General features: G+C 44.4%; 2 long non-coding RNA genes across 2 annotated transcripts in view; one reads left to right on the top strand and one right to left on the bottom strand.

Moving 5' to 3' along the window:
* LOC135280526 (uncharacterized) overlaps positions 1-18887 on the bottom strand; it is a 71527-nt gene that overhangs the window by 6969 nt on the left and 45671 nt on the right. The gene's annotated exons all lie outside the window — the stretch shown is intronic.
* Positions 11815-14859, top strand: LOC135280958 (uncharacterized). Its single transcript, XR_010347759.1, has 3 exons — positions 11815-12226; positions 13518-13591; positions 14624-14859. It is a non-coding gene; the product is annotated as an uncharacterized LOC135280958 (long non-coding RNA).

Raw genomic sequence — 18887 nt, forward strand, 5'->3', positions numbered from 1 at the left:
CACTGGCACGGCACAGAACCATCAGAACAAAGATGTGATCCGAAAATAGAAAGCTTTTGAGTTCAGAGTCTGTCACCAGGGGCACGTGTGACACTCTTTGGAATTGCACCTGTTCTACACTGGACCAGGAGCTGGACAGAGCAGCAGCAGTGACAGAGGGTGACCATGTCAGTGAGCCCACAGGACCCCCCCCAGCCACCACCAGAGATTTATCACTGTTTGGCCATGTTAGCCCAGGGCTGACAAGCAGCCTCTCTTCACACAGCGAGCTCTGAATCAGGCTCTCAGATGCCCTGCACCTCCTTTCCAAAATATTTCCTCCCCATCTCCATTGCCCCAAGGTTTGGTGTGGCTGGACCCACCAGTGTACAGATATCATAAAGAAATGTGTTCTACAATTTCACCACAGTGCAGAGATCAAACTGGAAAGACCTTAGAGGCCCAAATTTCTTTAGCCACGAAACAAAACTTTCTCTGCAAATCATTAGTTTTCATGGGAATGACTCATCTTCTCCCTTTGGCATGGGAAGCTCATCAGATGCTCTGATGTTTGACCAGCTGAGCAGCCACTGGCACAGCACCTTCTGTGAGATCAGTGGGTCTGTGCCAATCTGGCCATTCCACCAGCAGCGGCACCTACAGCCACGCTTCCCAAACTGCAGCACTGCACACAGCCATCCCAAGGTGGCCTGCTGCCACAAAAGAGCTCATGTCTTTCCATTCACATTATTTGGGCATGACTGATACCAACTGCTGACCCTGAGCTCACAGGACCATGATTTTCCTCTCCTTAACACCAATGGGATATCTAAAGCAGTAAAACACTTTCATTGAAGCCCCCAGCTCCTGCTAAAAGCAAAGATTTGTACTGGAGGGGAGAAAGCAGAGATCCCAGTTTGTGCTCAGAATCCAGCAGGATGAATCCATCACTGCCACTTGGCTTCCAGTTGTTAATTTGAGTGAAGGAACTCTTATCTTCTATGGAAAGCTTCTCAAATCAGCAGGAACTCGTTTGTTAAAACTGCTTCCCTGTCTCTACTGCATTTGAGAGCACCTTGGTCTTTGCAGAGCAGCACAAAACAACACAGACAACTCTAAAATGTCTCAGATGGCAGCTCCAAATGCTTACAGTTTATGTAAAGCCATGGAGCCAGCATGATAAGATCTAATTACCAAGCGAATTAGTAAAAAAACAGCTGCAAGGTTTGCAGAAATGTCTGGAAGTGCAGAGTAAATGGCCACAATTGATGGAGTTATTGCACAGGCATCCTGAGGGCACAGTCTGCAGCACTCCAGTCCTAACCAAAATCACTGTCAACAGTTGTTGTTTTCTCCATTCTGTTAAATGAGAAGAGCATGAAAATGATCCTGGAAACAGCCATTTAATATTCTCGTGCACGTGAACTGCAATTATCAGCAGCAGCAACAACAAACTCTGCTGTAATGTGTTCATGGTTAATCAATTCAATTGATCACTGTTTATTAAATAAAAATCTGCTCTCTAAACAGTTCTTCTCTAAATGACAAGTTTTGGGGTTTGGGTTTTTTTTCCTAGCTCTCTTTTTCTTTTTTTCTTTTGTTTTTTTTAAACATGCTTCTAGGAGAATCAGGAGACCAATTAAAGCTTTTAATTTGAATCCAAGCTAAGAGAAATGTTAGCAACATTCTTTACAAAAGAATTAGCTGAAAAGAGGTTTGAATCAGCCTAGCCACTCCCTGGAAAAGCTGCACTGGATCTGATTCCCCCCAATTCCAAAGGCTTTCAAGGCAAGTTAGCAACAGCCAGCATATTTATGTGTGTAAGAGACAGTCATGACCAGGTCAGCTCAGGATATCAGAAGTGGGCTGTTGGCAATGCAGATTAGGGGACACACTTTATTCACATCAGCACTGCAGCATTGATCACCCCTGTTCTGCACCTTTACAAAGTAGATTGGAAATCAATGAATTGCAGGCTGGAGAGATGCTGTGGATAACAGAAATCCTCTATAGCCAGTTATCTCCCTACAAGGAATAACGACCCTGCACAGACTTGAATCCTTTAAATCCACGAGGAATATCCACTACATCACAAGTTCAATGGAGATTGATACCAGGCACAGTCAGGGCCTGGCTGTACCCCAGCCCAGAGCCAACTCCAGCACTTGGGCACCACACCCAGAACTTCCACCTGCAGGGCTGGAGTCCTCCCTGCCCTTCAGCTGCTCCAAACACTGCAGAAGGGAGGAGAAGGGGAGTGTTGACACACAAAAATAACCTCGTGGGATTCAATTAAGACCACTGAACCTGTGTCACTTGTAATTTATGGCAGATTTGAACCCATGCCTCCAGAGGGGGAAAATGAAGGCATTTCCAGTACATTAGCTGACTTCAATAGCAAAGTCAAATCTGATGTCCTGTGACCCTCAAGTGAACGAGGACTAAGGAGTCCCTGTTATCCCAATTATTTCTGACTAGGTTTGTGAGATGTTTGCACTGCCATGGAATCCAGCCACAACCAGGTGCCTGCCCCAATGGGGCAAGTGCAAAGCCTCCCCATGCCATGAAACCTTGGTAAGAGCATCAGAAACCTCCAGCAAAATGGGTCATTAATGGCATGTTCTGTGGAGAAAAAGGGATGTGGGGTGTATTCCCTGCCCTGCCAGCAGACACCTGGCCTCCACAGGAGCTAGGAGAAAGCTTACAAATAAAGCTCTGCAAATAACCAGCTTTGCCTTTTACGAACAAAGTGAAAAAATCAACTTCCCAAAAATGCTTTAAGTCAAGTAAAATATTTTGTTCAGTCTTATATCACACACAGAATCACCAAGTTGGAAGAGACCTTTAAGATCATCAAGTCCAACCCAACATCAGGAGTTTCACCTTTGATCCCTTAGGAGACTAGGAGAAGGGTGAGAACTTGCTTTATTTATTGGTCAAAATGAGGCATATTTTGCAGTGGAAAATGTTAATATTCTTTTTTAAATTATGTTTAAATTACTTTTCAACCAGAATTGATTGCTAGCTATTCAACCAACTTGCAAATAGGTTCAGCTGACCCAGAATTATCAGTTCTCTTCAGGGGTAGGAGAGGAAATCACTGAAATCTGTTACTCAGAATAACTTCTACAGAGGTATTTCAGGGAAACCAAAAATTTTATATGAGTGTCCCAAGTAAACCAGTTCAATAAAATAATACTAAAAGGAAAACTTTTCCCCAAGATGAGATGTCTTGCCTGACTGACCAGCAATAACAGCACCAGGGAGGCTGAAAGCTGCAGCAGTAGCAGCAGCCTCTCCAGTCTGACCCGTTTGAGAGAAAAGGGATTATTAGGGAATAAAACTAAATCCTTTCGTTATAGCTCCACAGCCAGTGAGTTCAGCACACAGCTGTCTAGTGACTGCGTTAAATCCATCTTTACCCCCAGGCTGGCCAGGCAGCATCAGCCAAATGAATTCCTGTCGCTGCTATCAGCCAGCCGGGAGAGCAGCAGGGCAGCAAAGGTGCCGGGGGACCCTGCCCAGCCCAGCTCGGCAGAAATGGCCCCAAAAAAACCCCAGCCCTGCCCTGGGTGCTCGCATGAACGCGGCACTGAAGGGAGGGGGGTGTCCCCCGTAGGAAATTGGCATCTGAAGGATAGAAGCGATGCCGCATCAAAGCGCTTCATAATGAGCTACAAATTTTGCTTGTAGTTCAGCAATTTATATGGATTAGCAGCCGCTGACCTTCCCAAGGCCCCCGAGCGCCTGCAGGCTCCATCCCTGGTCACAGAGTGACCTCTAGTGTTACCTACAGCAGCACAGACTGGGCTGAGCCCAATGGCATCCTCCCACTGGCGCTCCCGGAGCTCTCCTCATTTATGGCAGGGCAGCAAACACCTCCCAGAGCTTGTTCCAGCTGTATTGCACTCGGTACCATGGCAGGATGATAGAGAAGTACCCAAAAACCTGAAGCTGTTGAGCCTAATCACAGAACCCCAGACTGGTTTGGGTTAGAGATCTCACAGCTCTTCTTGTTCCACCCCTGCCATAGGGAGTGCCCCTTCCACCAGACCAGCGTGCTCAAAGCCCCGTCCAGCCCAGCCTGGAACACTCCTTCCCATGTCTTCTGCTTCCCCACTTGTGAGAGCAATCTGCTCCTCTTACTAACTGGCACACAAAAGTTTTGATGAATTTTTAAAGCCCTGAAGAATGGTAGTGCAGAAAGGTAAAACAGAGCTGAGTGCACAGGTTTGTGTCTATTTCCTGCAGAGCCCAGGTGTCTGTAAGCAACTAAACAGACCTGCTGTTTAAAGCAGCAGCATCCTCCAAAGGATACTTATTCCTGCTTCTTTCCAATCCAAACTGGAAACCCAGGAGCTCCAGCACACTGCCAGGAGGGGACAGACACGTGGCACCTCCTAAGCCTGGCTTTCTGTTTGAAAACACCCAAACTAAGAGAAGGGCACTGAATCACTGCACAGGGGCAAATGCTGGGGGTGAACATTGTCACACACCTCCTGACAATCACTCCTGCAGCAGGTTTTCTTTTTCTGCATAACTCCCTTTGGCTGGGAGCTGCATTTCTGATCACAGAAATAAAGAAATAGCTTTGAATCTTCCTTCTTATCAGCTACTGTCCCCAGTAACCATGGACACTGGACTTCCACAGAGCAGGGGAAAACTACACTGCAGACAAACCCTCCAGATCTTCTCAGCAGGGACATAAATATAATACAGCATTAAATAAGTTCAATCAGGTCTTTCTGAGATGACCACAAAATGTTCTCAAAACTTCACACCACAGTCAGTTCAGGTTCCTGGAGATTCAGGAGCCCCATGTACTCTTGGGGGGCAAGTCCAGCACAAAATCTCCATGTCTGCCTTTCAGTGATGTGCAGTAAAACCTCACCTCTCCAGTCTCACAAGGTTCACATCCCCTCCCTAAAAGATCATCCTGGACTAGCAAAATCTGAATAAGTGAGGTGCCAGTAGCTGAAAGGCAAAGGGCAAATGGGAATGGTAGGAATTAGTGTAAGGATGGGAGTACAAAGGTACCAAAAGCTCACAGGAGAAGGGGCTGAATGAAGTCAGGGCTCACAGATGCTCCTTTGGTGTTTTGAGTCCTCTGTGCTTTTAGCTGCTACCTTTTCTGTCCTTTCCCTCATCTGTAAGGACATCTCAGTCCACTTTGAATTCTGAGAGTAGTCCACTTTGAATTCTGAATATAGTCCACTTTGAATTCTGACAGTCTGCTTAAATCCATGGGCAGGCTTCCACCCTCCACAGACCAACAGCCTGCGACACACATCTCCTTCCCCAGATCACGGAATGAAAAAACATAATAAAATCCAACAAACAAAACCATTTAATTTTCAAACCTTGTCCAACTCCTTTCACCTAAACAAAGGAGTTGAAGGGACAAGTGCCTATTTTAAGCAGAGAAGGCCAGAAAGTCCATCAGCAGTTGGCACAGTGGCTTTACCAGACAAAATGAACGAGCTGGAGTGGCATGAACGACAGGGCTGGCATTCCTTGCAGGCTATGATTATCACTTATCAAATTACCCCTGAGCAGAGCAAGCCAAGTGGAGCAGCACATCACACTCACACACACCAAACCAAGAACCAAGGCCTCAGGAAGCTTCAGAACTCCCTGTCCTCAGCTGGGGGGAAGAAACGTTGTAGTTAGGCATGAGTGACTCAGTGTTCAAAATTACCTGTTCTCCTCTCAGAATCATAAAAGCCACAAAAGGAACACGCTGCTCAGAGAGAGAAAAAAAAGTATTTTGATATTATACAGGGATGAGGAATAGAATAAAAGAAGGGTTAAGGAAGTGTCAGCCTGGAATACATCTGGTAATTGCTTGGTTCGGTGTTCTCAGGGATTGGCTCAATTGTCCTTGGAGTGGTTTCCATCAACTTCAGGAAGCCCTTAACACACAACCAGTCTGACAGATGGATCTCCACCATACCTCAGGTACCACTGCACCTGGAAAGAATCTCAGCTGAAAGAGAAAGCAGGTTTGATGAAGGCTGAAATTAAGGCTTGTTCAACACAGGGCACTGAGTTCAAATAGGATGGAGGAAAATTAAGTATGTCTGAAGGCTTCCTGACAAGACACAGATTCTGGAATAACAGTACAAATACTCTGCATCCATTTCCAAAGGGCAAAGGAGCTTCCATGGAGTGATAATCCAGAGTTATTCCTGACTGATATCTCCTCCTGTAGACAAACACTTGTTAACAGTGAAACACAGTGTATTGACAGGAATAAACTGTGGAATTCAGATACATTTGTTAGGGCTAAGAGAAGTGTAAACCTCGAGGATAAAATTAGGGAAAGTGTCTACTCGTAACTTGTTGAGGAACCAAGGGAGAAAGCTAAAATCAAACAGTACCAGACAGACAACTATCAGTAACCCAAACAGAGAGGTACAACAGGGCAGAGAAATAGCAGCCCAGATGGTGGTCATGTGAAAAAACACATTCCACAGATTGCAAAGTACTTAACTTATTTATGATTACACGAGACAGAGAAACGTGGCAAAGTTAAAAAAGAAATTAACTTGGACCACCATCACAGACATATGCCAGTTGTGCACCTCTCTGATTTTGACTCATTGTTTCTTTTTTTTTTCAGCAAGACACCTTTGATGTTTTAGATATGTCTAGAAGGAAAAAATATCTTACAAGATAATTTACGATGTTGCATACCAAAGTACTAAAGGAAATGGTGATTTTGCTGAGAGACAGAAATTCTAAAAAATGTTAAGCTGGTCAATAGCTACTTGCCACTGATCTCCCCAAGAAAAAGACTGAGGTTATTCTGATGAGTAAAGTGATAATATTGCAGCTTCTCCCAGTATTGCCTGAGCATCAGTGCTCTAACAAGAGAGAAGAATAGCCATGTCAGGAACATCTCTCCTCTTTGTCTTCATTAATTTACATTTTTGGCTGCACACCCCAGAGGTGTGCAGCAGAGAGGAATGTGCAGGCTACAAAGGGCTCAGCTGGAATCGTAGCCCACTTCTACCATAAAATGACTCAAAATTCATTAAATAAAATAAACCTGTTGTAGCCCAAGGATTGACTGACTTGCAGTTTCCCCTGCTCCTGGGTTAATACAGCAGAGTTGGCACATTGATAGAACACTCAGCAGGACAATGGGGTGTGCTGAATTCAAATGAGCCTTCAAGGCTGGTAGGACTCTGCAAGGGACTCTGTGCATAGTCTGCAGCTTGGAGGAAGGGAAGAGAATACAGATAAAAAGGGAAGAAAAATGTAAAAAGCAGCAGTTGCACACTGACATAGATTTGTCACAGAAAACAGAGGATCCTGCACACCTTGAAGTGACTGCAAGCCAGAGAAGACCACAAATTCTACCTTTGGGTTTAGATTAAGTGGATCTTCTGCTTTAGGTATGTCTGACTACAGGTCAGCTCATTATAAAAATCAACAGTCCATGCATCCCAATGGGACATTGTCAGAAATCCCAGAACAACACACACCTGGAAAACCAAATCCTGCAGGAAACCAGTGACTGCCAGAGTGCCAGACTGCCTTGGGCACGTCCCTGTGCTCAGCTCACAGCCCAGCTGCCCCTCCTGCAGCAGGAGATGTCAGACATCAGCCACACAGGGCTGGTGAGGTGGGCTTGTGACACCTCCCAGGAGCAGCAAGGTGGAGCCTGTCCATGAGATCCAGGTGCAGGTTTCACCATCAGCTGCAGGTTTCTGCTTGGAGAACAGCCTGGTAAGAGCTGCTCCAGGTATCAGAATATACAAAGGGTGGGCTGCTAAGCCGAAGCCTTCTGCCACAGGCAGTCACCCCAAAAAATCATGTATTCTCACGTAGAAGACACAGCAGGGAACAGAACAAGTCAGACAGAAGGACAGAAAACAGAGTAGGTGCCATTTGTGCAAAGTACTGTGGAAACCAAAACAATGATACAAAATGCCAGAAATCTAATAAGTAAGAAATCTGGAATATCTTCATTAGGTGAGGACACCAGCTAAATTTGTATTTCACAAATTTGGAGGACTGAAGACAACCTGAAATGTTCTCCCCACATACCACCCACTCCATTTATGCACAAATCAGATAAATATGGGGTGATTTTCTCCATGCACAAGAGAAGACATTCTGGGAGAGATGCCCAATGGCTAATATTTGTTCCATGCTAGATGCATCAGCAGTGTTCTGGCAGCAGTATTAAGGCACAAAAGCAGGGTTTGTGCCTGGGTGCACTCAGTACCTCCCCTGGGAGATGCTGCCACCTCCAAGTAGCATTTGGGTCGTGTTCAGCATGCATGGGTTGTCACTGCTGGATGCAACACACTTCCCATGCCATCAGAACAGCAGAGCAAAGGCTAAATGCAAGTGTTTGGGGCTGGAGAATAGACTGGCTGTTTGGGAAATACATTAATGCCACAAACCAGAAATAATACACTAGGTAAGAAGTTAACATGCCATGGTGGGCAGTATATCCTGAAAGGTTTAACATCAGCAGGTGTCCTGCCCCAGGAGATGAGGAAACAACACTCGAAATGGTGACTGACATGGGGAGCTGAGACTGAGCTGAGACTCATAGTCTTTACAAGTTCTCACCTCTGCACAGCCTAGTCTTTACACCTCCCCCATGCTGGCAAGTAGAGCTGTTCTTTTGAGGAGCTTCTCCACTTCATCTCCTTGGTTTCTGCATGCCCTTTGTGCAGCAGCCCCATCAGTTTGGGCCATGCTCACCCTGGTGAGCTCCTCTGGGACACTGCAGAGCCTGTGCTCACCTGTGATGGATCTGTGACGGCAGCCACAGCAGCAGCACCACGAGCTGAGACTGGCCCATGTCTGAGGGGTGGAACTGAGGAGTGAGGACCTGGAACACCCCAGTTTTTACTCTGTTTAAAATTACAGATGCACAGGTTTTAAGGAACCTCATATGAGATCATCCAGTTCTTCCTCCTGGCCCAAGAAAGGGCCTAAATCACCCCTGAGAAACGAATTATCAGGAAGAAATATTCTGAGAGCAGAAAAAAACAATTGCTTAAATATCACCTAATGTGTATCAGCTTTCAGTCTGTATCTGTGTCAGGCCGGGGGTGTTTAACATGGGATTGTACAATTCCTAGAGTAATTCCAAGGACAAATTGTACCAGAGCCACAGAAAGAGAGAGAGTTCCCTAGGAGGTATTTGGGTAACATAACCAATTCATACAGAGACAGGGGGTGTGTGTATTTGCAGGCAAGTACAAAAAAAGCATATGGACACACATCACACCAGGATGCTGCAGGATCCCATGGACAGCAGCAGCATGAAAGCCTGCTTTTGCCTGCATTATTTTTGAAATTTCTTGAGCCCTCCTGCTTTGCAAAATGGAATTATTTAAAACCAATATAGAGAAGCAGGATTGCACTTTAAAGATGAGGGGAATGCAGCCCAACATAACCTGTACCCATGGAAATCCAATTTTGTTTCACAGCCACAAATAAAGTTTATAATTCTGGCTTCACCTCACCTAGATCTGCAGTTTTCCAACTCACAGGGTGACAAAATGAAATTGAAACATATATCTGAGTATGCTGACAGCAGTTTGACCCTGGCTTGAGTTAAACTGATTTTCATAGCTGAAGACAACACTGATTTTTGGTGTCACCAGAAGTAATGGGGGAGGTAGGGGTAAAACACAGTGTGGGGTGCCACAGACTGGAAACACAAACTCTTTGATGGGGTTCCCTGGTCTCTGGTGTGCCCCTGGTAAAATGATCTAAGTGGTTCTGGCCCCTTGCCACGAGCCCTCTCCTCTGCTGCGTGTGCAGAGAAATGTGTTGCAGCATTCTGAACACGTCACTGGCACTGTTAGCAGGGCACAGGCAAAACCTCCCTCATCTTTAGTGCAGCAAGCAGGGAAGGATCACTCCTTTAATTATTAAGGATAAGTGAGCCATCCTCCCAAAGACAGCTCACACTGGGCTGTGCCCTGCAGATGCAGTGCTCTTGAGCTGATGTTGCAGAGCTTCAAAAATATTTTGCTCTCTTTCTTCAGCTGTTTCTCACTTCTTTGTTTTGTTTTTTTTTTTTTTTTTTTTCTCCTCCCTTGAACTCCCAAGCCCTCTGAATCTGAGGACAGCGAGCAGCACGAAGGAAATCTGAACAAAGCTGGCAGCTGTGCTGCCTCCCCCTCACCCCTGGCCTGCCCAGGTCAGGAAGGCTCTGCAAAGCTCCTGCACCTCTCACCTGAGCTTGGTGCTGACCCAGCTCAGGGGAAGGAAGGGCCCAGCTGCAGCAGTGTCCATCACTCTCCCAGGAATGGGATGGATTGTGGCACTCAGGAAACCATGGCTCATGAAAATTTCTCCAGCAAACACAACTCCACTGGTACATCAGCTCCTGCAGCCCAGGCTGTAGGGCCAGGAGGGGCCAGGGAAGAATCTGTGAAATGAAAGGGACAAGATCTGAGCTTTGGCCAAAATATCCTCTAAAGTTTCCAACTGCCACCTGCAAAAGTCTGTCCTTTTCACCACTTGTCTCCTCTGGGCTGTTGTCTGCTGTGACTGGACCTGCTCATTCAGGAGGTCAGAAGGAACAGCATTTTATGGCACAAGGCCAGATTCACAATAAAAAGGAAACCAAATTAATCCTTGGAGTAGCGGCCAGCCTAAATCTTGATATTTGGATAACGAGTCTGATGATGTCAACTACACCAAAAGACTTGTGAGTGAATTCAGGGCTCTGGTTTAGCATCTCTGACTGGGTGTAAAACCCTGTGTTCCTTCCAGATCACATGTTGCCATCTGTCTCTGCTTCTCACCAACTCTGTCTGGCCACATGCTGCTCTTTAGGGCATATGGATGGATCAGCCAGCAGAGAGGAGCATTACCTGAGGTTTCTTTTTCCCTCTACTCTTTCTGTGCTTCCTTAAGGTAACCAAGTCTGACCTCTCTTCACCCTCATAAACACAGAGTTGAGTCTGAACTAACTCCAAGTTCAGGGCATTTCAGGATAGAGGAAAAACAACTACAGTGCATGTAGTGCAAGACAAGAGAACCTTTCCTTTAGGAAAGAAAAGAGTGGAAAATGTGGAGGAACAAATTCATCAACATCTACTGTCTGGCAGGTGAAGCTGTACATTGATTAAAGTAAAAGTGCAACTGAGCTTCTAGGAGCAATCACTAGAATACAGAGGAATGCCCTGAATCTAGGTAGACATGCATGCTCAGATTCCAAAACCTGGACTAATATCATCTAAGTACAGAGTACAAACATAGTAACAGGTGTGCCAGTTTGTGCAGCTCTGCATGGCACCTAAATCCCAGAAATTTCAGGAGCTCAGATCAGACCCTTCACACTGCACAATGTCTCATGGTGAGGCTTTCCTCCCAATCACCTCCAGGTCTTTAAACACCTTGCAAATGCAAAGCTGAGCCCAAGGCACAGGGAGAACTCCCTACCAACCCCACCCTCTCCATCCAGCCTTCTCACACCTCCTTTTCCTCTCCTGGCTCATTTGCTGCCTGATTTACCTCCGTGCCCTCCCTGTGCCAGTGCCAGGCAGGACACACACATGGGCTGTACTGCCCACATGGGCTGCAGGGGAGTTCTGGGGGCACAGAAATGCCCTGGGGTGGCCTTGTAGCTGATTCCTGTCAGCTTGCATCATTTCAGCCACTGAGCTGTTTGCTCCTGCAGCCTGTCCTCAGAGAGCCCCACACGTCACCTCGCTGCCAGCTGCCAGCCACAGCACAGCTTCTGTTTGCTACTGCAACACCCAGCCAGAGCTGGAGCCCTCTTGTGAAATCACAGTGCAGCTCCAAGCTATGCCATGCCTTGGACTCAACCAACACATCCCTTCTGTTGTTCTTTCTGAGCTCAGTCCTGTATTTCTCGTATGTTAAACTGGGTGGGGAAGAGAAAGATTAGCACTGTGTCTGAATTGGATTTTTGCTCTGTTAGCTTGTGCTGTGTGAAGGGGGAAGGCAGATGCTTAACCCTCAGCAGGGTCGCACCACTAAAGTCAGCTTTGCAACCTCCTCTTCCTTGCCAATGTTCCTGTGAAGATCCTCCAGGCAATCTGCACGGAGCAGGCTCTGGCTCACATCTGTGAGATCAGCTGCTTGGTGGCATCTCATCCCTGTGAAGGGCTGGAGCTGCTTCATCTCAGCTCCTGCTGAGTTCTGAGGTCAGAGAAGTTGTGAGTCTCTGCTACAAGAGGAAGCTCAGTGAGTGGCAGGGTGTCACAGCCTCTGCTCAGATGAGATTGCAGCTGGAGATGTAAGTCAGGAGCCCTGCCTGTTACCAGAGACAGGATTTTGCTTGCATGAAAGGCAGATACTCCTCTTCCCCGTGTCCTCCTTCTCAAGGAACCACATTCCCCTCCTGAGCAGGGCTTACACCTGCAGCCTTTCACTGCCTGCCAGTGATGTTCATAGCTAGATCCACTTTGTGCTCCACACTCTGCCAAACCCCACTGAGCATTAACCACCCTGTACAGGCTGAAGGAAAGCTGTGAAAGCCTCTTACGTTCCATGGACACTACTTGCAAGAGAAGAAACAGAGTAAAGACCAAAATCAGCCTTCAGGATTTCAATCAGTACATAGACAAGAATGAATTTGAATCAATTTTTTTACTCCAGAAAGGTGTACTTTGCTGCCAGAAGCTTTTTAGAGTCTTTTATGGGGGAGTTATCTCAGAAACAAGAGGTACAGTGCCCCATATTTTTTTTTCAATAGGAGAACTGTACTTCAAGACATTTCTTTTTATTTCTGAGGCAAGGCACACCTGCCTTTTATTGATCTCCTGTACAACTGGAAGGGAGCCAACACACTCCCACAGAGCAAGACCCACAGCACAGCACGATGCTCCATCAAACACTGGCCACCTACCCATTGTCATGTATCCCGTGGTTGTCACTAGCCAAGATCAATCCCATGCTGTTCAGCACATTTTAGGAACCCAGGCTAATAAATCATTTAAGTGCCTCTCACTTCACAGATGGTAAGTGCAGTTCAATGAAGGTAATTATAAAAAAAATTACTTCTGGAGCAAAAAAATCAAAACATGGGAATATCTGTCTAATAGAAAAGGCCTGCAAAGAGATTTGGGAGTTCTAATAATTCTGAGGAGCAGGTTAAAGGTCTGGGAGCCTGACAGTAGGTTTTCCCTCTGATTGACTGAATCGATCCTGTCCTCATGTAACAGCTCTGGGCCCCTGTATCTACCAGATTTCAGGTCCTGAAAACAGTGTTGAGGGAAAAAAAAAAACTATACTGGGCCTCTTCTCACTATAATGTGCTGGGTTTTTTCCTTTGTGCAAATGCAATATCCATCACTAAGAAGACAAGATGATGGAAAGGTGCAGGTCCTAGAGGGAGCAGGGGACACACAAAAGCAAGACCCAAACTCTGGTAACAGTGGCAGATTCAAAGTGAACTCCCAAACTCCATCTCACTTTTGTTCTTGGCTTTTGTCATGGCATGCTGTGACTGTGCCATTTCGACCCATTGCCTGCATTGATCTTTCTAACACACCAAAATAAAACTCCTCACTTCTTGGTTGATACAGATAAAGGGAAGAGCAGCAACACTGAAGATTTATTTACAAATGGTCAAACCACCCTCTCCAGCTAAGAGGCCACAGTAAGTGATGAAACCCCTTCTGTCTCATCATCGAGGCCACGGCCACCAGCAGCTCTGGAGGGCACAACCCAGGCAGAGGAGCAAGTCAGACTGGAGAAAACAGATTTGCTGAAGCTTCTTCCATCCCAGGAGAAGCTGAGAGATCTGTGACTGTTCAGGCCCCTTTCCTGACCCTTCATTTCTGCTCTGGTTCCTGTCTCTGATTCCTGATTCTCTCTCCATGTCTCCTTGTCCCAGCCTCAGATCTAAGTACAGAACAGGGCTGTCTCACCCCTTCCAGTCTTTATGTAGCAAAGCTAGTTCAGCCAAACTTATCAGTGCTCCCAATACTGCTGAGATATAGAACCAAATTGTTGGATTTTTTTATATGTACCATGGCAAAAAGTTAATCCAGCAACCAACAAAGTTCCTCCAGAATTCAAAGCAAATTCAAAACTAAGACCCAAAGTAATCAGTTTACCATTTTTTCTTTTTTTCACCTCAGTGAAAGTTAAGTTCATGCCCTTTCAGCAGTTTACAAAGTTACTCTTCTTACTCCACCTGCTTATGTATTAAGCTCTATATCCAATTTTAAAAACCACAGTAATTTTAAAAAAAACAAACCCACACACATAAGTCCTTTACATAAAGCTTTCAGAGTGCAGGGTGTTTACTTGATTCTCTTACCCCCTAACAAGTTGTGATCTTCATTTTTATATAAAGACATTACATTGATCACCCCAAGGCTGAAGCTTTGTTTACAAAGCACCAGGTGAACACAAATGGCTGAGCCTCTTCCTTTCAGGACTCAGAACAAATAACCCTTTTTTGATTGCAATTACAATTTTAAGAGCATGACATTTGGTGATGCAGTCTGAGTGACCTGAAATGATTATATAAAGTAAGATGCACAGGCCAATGTGAAATATGCTCCAAGAACTGTTAGGAGATTAGAGATATGAATAGATAAATTTGTTGAATAGCTTCCTAGGACCTTAGAATTTCAGCTGGCTCTCAATAGCAGGCAGTCACAAGGCCCTTTTAATTGTGCAGAATGGTAACAGCAGCATGAAATACAGCAGCTACAAAAGAGAAGAGTTAAGATGAGGACAGTTTTGGTGAGATTTGTCACTGTACTGAAAGCAGGAAGGACTGGCTCTATACTCAAGACCTTGGAGCTGCTATTGTTTTACACACTCCTGGACACTCATGAGATCTTACCTAAGATCCATCCCTGGCATTTGAGGATGCATCCCAACTGAATCAATAAAGCTCTGAGAATTACCTAATAGGAGTTAGCAGAAGTTTTGTGATTTCATAAGTGTTTGAAGCTTTCCTGTTTAGTTTCCCTGAAATCATCAGCTAAACAAGTGCATAAACAAGGTAGCCCTGAACTCTCCCTCCCTGTCCCACTTTAATCACAACTTTCATTTAATTAGCACCTCACCAGGCTAAGACTTCACAAGGGACTTTATGAAAACTGTCCAGTCATGTAATCTGCAGTGCCAAGCCAGCAAATAAAAAGAAATTAAAATCAAGAATTTAAAACACAAGAAAAGCCCCCATTTAGATTTACAGAGCAATGAGTGGCAAAGCAGAGCCCAGGATGGATTCCCAGCAGGCACAAATCAGGGCCTGGGTTCTGTTCTCCATCTGCTGATACCCCAGTACATCAGCTTGAGAAGTTTCTCCTTTCACCTCAGTAATTCTTCATATTTGCATTTCCAGACATTAGGAATGTCTAATAGGGAACCTTTCAGTTAGGAACCTAAGAAAGAAAATCTGGAAACGAACTTTTGATGCTGCTGACTGGTAACTGCCTCCCTCCTCTAAAGTGAGCTCCAGAAGGCTCTGTGTGTGTCAGCATCATGATGGGGAAATGACACCCTTCAAATGACAAATCAAACACTTGGCCAGTCTGGATTTCTCCTGCTTGTCCAGATGGACACTAAACAGGGCACGACACTCTTCAAACAGCACAGGGGACAGTGCTGGTGTCTTGAGCAAAATTCCGTGCTCAAAATTGCAGGAATATGTTCTGGCCTGTGAATTCCCAGGAAACCCATTCTGCTGTCCCCTAAAGCACTCTCCCCATTATTGCCCTGAATCCTGGGGCACATCCTGATGATCCTGCTCAGATTCTGCTTGGGTGAATTGCTCAGTAAATGCTGAGGATTCCCCTTGCCCTGGTACATTTTCTTACCAAAAACTCCATTTCTGGAGGCTGGTGGCTTCAGCAGGAAGGCAGCTGAAGCTGAAAGAAGACCACAAGATATTAGAATGAAGGTTTAAATTGAGGAGTCTACTCCAGCTTGTCAGCTGGGCCCAACTGTTGTTAGAACCACTGATAAGGAAATAAATACATACTTTCAAACATCACATTTCAAATGCCTTTTCTCGTAAAATTCTTTGCTAGGCATTGACCTCACTGGATTTTATTATATGTTGCATCCAGCTACATTAATAGAAGTGATGTTAATGCATTAAATTCATGTCAAAAGAAATTATAACTTTAAGAAAACCTTTTCTAAGGGGAAAATGCAATTTTAATGACATCAAAGCAGAGATTCATATGAAGAACATGTGCTCTGGTTTGATGAAAAGAAGATAATCAAGGCATCTTCCTGATGTATAACAATGAACCAAATAAATTATACATTTGAAAAATGAAATTAAAAAAAAAACACACAAGAAGAACAGTGATTAGAAACTAAAATCACAGTCTAATCTCACTGTTTCTGAATAGTCAGAGTTGGTAAGCACACAGTACTGAAAAATACTGTAATGCAACAGAGAAAGAAGAGTTAAAAAATCAATTAATAAGAAGCTCACTGCTTTAAATACACAAAATATATACACAATGAAAGTGTCATTAAAAATATTTTTAAAACCACAACAGGCTGTATTTTTAACAGAGCTTCATCAATGTTATCAGAATTGTGTTTTTAAACCCAGTTTCTCCTCTCATCAAAGATAATATTTAAAATCTCACAGTTTGTTGCTGTAGAACAAAAACATCCTTGAATAACATTTCATATTATTCCCTTTTCTCCCTCTTGGTTTCTGTGATGCCACTAAACCCAGAATGTATTTTAATTCAGAAACATCCTCTGGCCTGTCAACTTTCAAAATATCCATCAAGCCATTTTTGCAACACGCTGGGGCGAGGAGAGGGGAAACCAAATTTGAAGGACTTGTCAAAGCTCATTGTAATTTATGACATGGATGGAAAGTACCTTTGACAGCAAGAAACTGCTTGCCATGAAACCACTTTGCAGTGAAATAAATGCTGCAAACTAAACTGGGATGCCAAACTTCTTGCACTAGCAGGGGCTGAGCAATCCATTGTCCTCTTCTGTCCCCAAATTCTGTCCCCAGCTCTCAAAGATTGTGAAAATCCTGACTGACAAGCTCATCAACGATAATTGATGGTCTCAAGGAAAGGTAAAGCCATCTTCACTTCCACCCTTTACTTAAAGCACACCCTGTCCCACCTTACTGAGGTATTTTTCAGGTTATCACAGCAGAGAGAAGTACCAACAACTGAAATCCTGTTAAATTTGGCACTACACATATCTATCATGAGGTATGGGAGTTGTAAAACCTTGAAAAATCATCCTCTAATTTAACAAAAGGACACAGGAATTCATTCTGTCCCTCATTTCAAGGTCAAGAACTCAGAGCACAAAATTTCTGGCAAGGATGGGAGTCAGCTCCAAGTCTCCAAAGTAACTTAATTATAATTTAAATTAAGTAGGACCAAAAAATCCCATGTAGCAAAAAATGCTACGAGGTAAACAAAGTCTACAAAAATAGATAAAGAAAAAGTAAGACTGGGTAAAAATTCCCCATGTTGGAAGTGGAAGAGCTCTGTGGGTATTCGGGTTTTAATAAAAGAAAGCTTTAATAGAAATGTCTTTTTGCTGGAAAAAAAATGGTGTGGATAACATCACAGATAAATAGCCTCTAGCTCTGATAAATAGCCAGTCACAACATTACATTTGGCAAAGTCTCTGCAGAGAACACAATACTTTATCACTGTTGTCATTGCTACAGAAATAGGTTTGTACCAGTATGTCATGGAGCAGCCTCATCTTCCCCAGGTTTTTGGGGTCAGAAATGAAGATATGGTGCAGCTGTCCCGGCAAGGGTGGCCAGGCAAGGCAGTGAAGGGATGCAGTGGAAACACAAGGCTGTGGTGCAAGAGGGGGCACACTTCAGAAGAGGCAAATTCACTTCAGAAGGGGCAAATATGAACCAAAAAGGAGGGAACAGCCAAGCAACTCAGAGCCAGACTGGCAAGAGTGGGCTCCAAAAAAGGAGATTTATGAGCAGGACAGACTGAAAAGGACAGTAGAGCACAGTGCTGTTGGGATTTAGGCCTCAATCTTAGCACAATGTTTAGAGCACTTGGAACATGTGAAACAGCCAATGCCTCTCCCTGTCTTACCCTGAGGCTGGGGAAGGTTTGAGGAACCTGAAACACCTTCACACCAGTGGAAAAGGGGGTGCAAGAGGCTGCTGTAACTCAATGCAAGTATTACCCAGCTAGCACTGAAAAGAATTCAGAAGAAGAGTTAAGATTAGTTGGCTCACAGAGCAGCCTGTCATCAATCTGTGGATTGTTCCCAAACACAACTGAGACTGGAAAAAAATTTAGCTATGAGAAAAGAGTCAGAGATTCCTTTTGCAAGCCCAGAGGTTGATTAGAATTGCAGGCAGCAGGTTTGGTCATTGTTTGTTCATGTTTTGTCGGTAAATCTGAAAACTGTAATAACATTTCCTACTGCCAAAGACAATTCAGAAGCAGAGAAAAGATAGTCTGATGGTCCATCCAATGACTCAATTTCTGGAACTCTTCATTCCTTATCTCTCATTTAATCAGTGAAGGTTATTAATGGAAACAACCCCAGGTTTTATTGGACCTTAATGCCAGGGTTGCTTGTTCAAATTACACCAGAGGTGCCAGTATGCAACTCATCTCATCCAGCCAAGTTACAGTGAGATTTAACTTCCAGTGCTAGTAGCAAAGTTAAAAATTGTCTTTCCCATGAAAACTTTGAGGGTTTCAAATAAGTTTTAAATAGTGAACATTACCTTAGGCTACGTCTTTATTTTCAAGTTTCAGCTATTTATCTTTTTAATTGCTCCAGAATTCAATCTTTACACGGATTTTGATCAGGTTTGGATGATTTTTTGCATTTGTCAGCCCAAGGTCAGAGTTTGGATGAGTGGTTTATTAGCTCAAGGGTTTTAACAAGTAACATAGGAGCTGGAGATTCAATTAGCAGGCCAGAGTCTTTTAATACTTAGGATG

Source organism: Passer domesticus, chromosome 14 (genome assembly GCF_036417665.1).
Source record: "Passer domesticus isolate bPasDom1 chromosome 14, bPasDom1.hap1, whole genome shotgun sequence".
Classification (NCBI taxonomy): Eukaryota; Metazoa; Chordata; class Aves; order Passeriformes; family Passeridae; genus Passer; species Passer domesticus.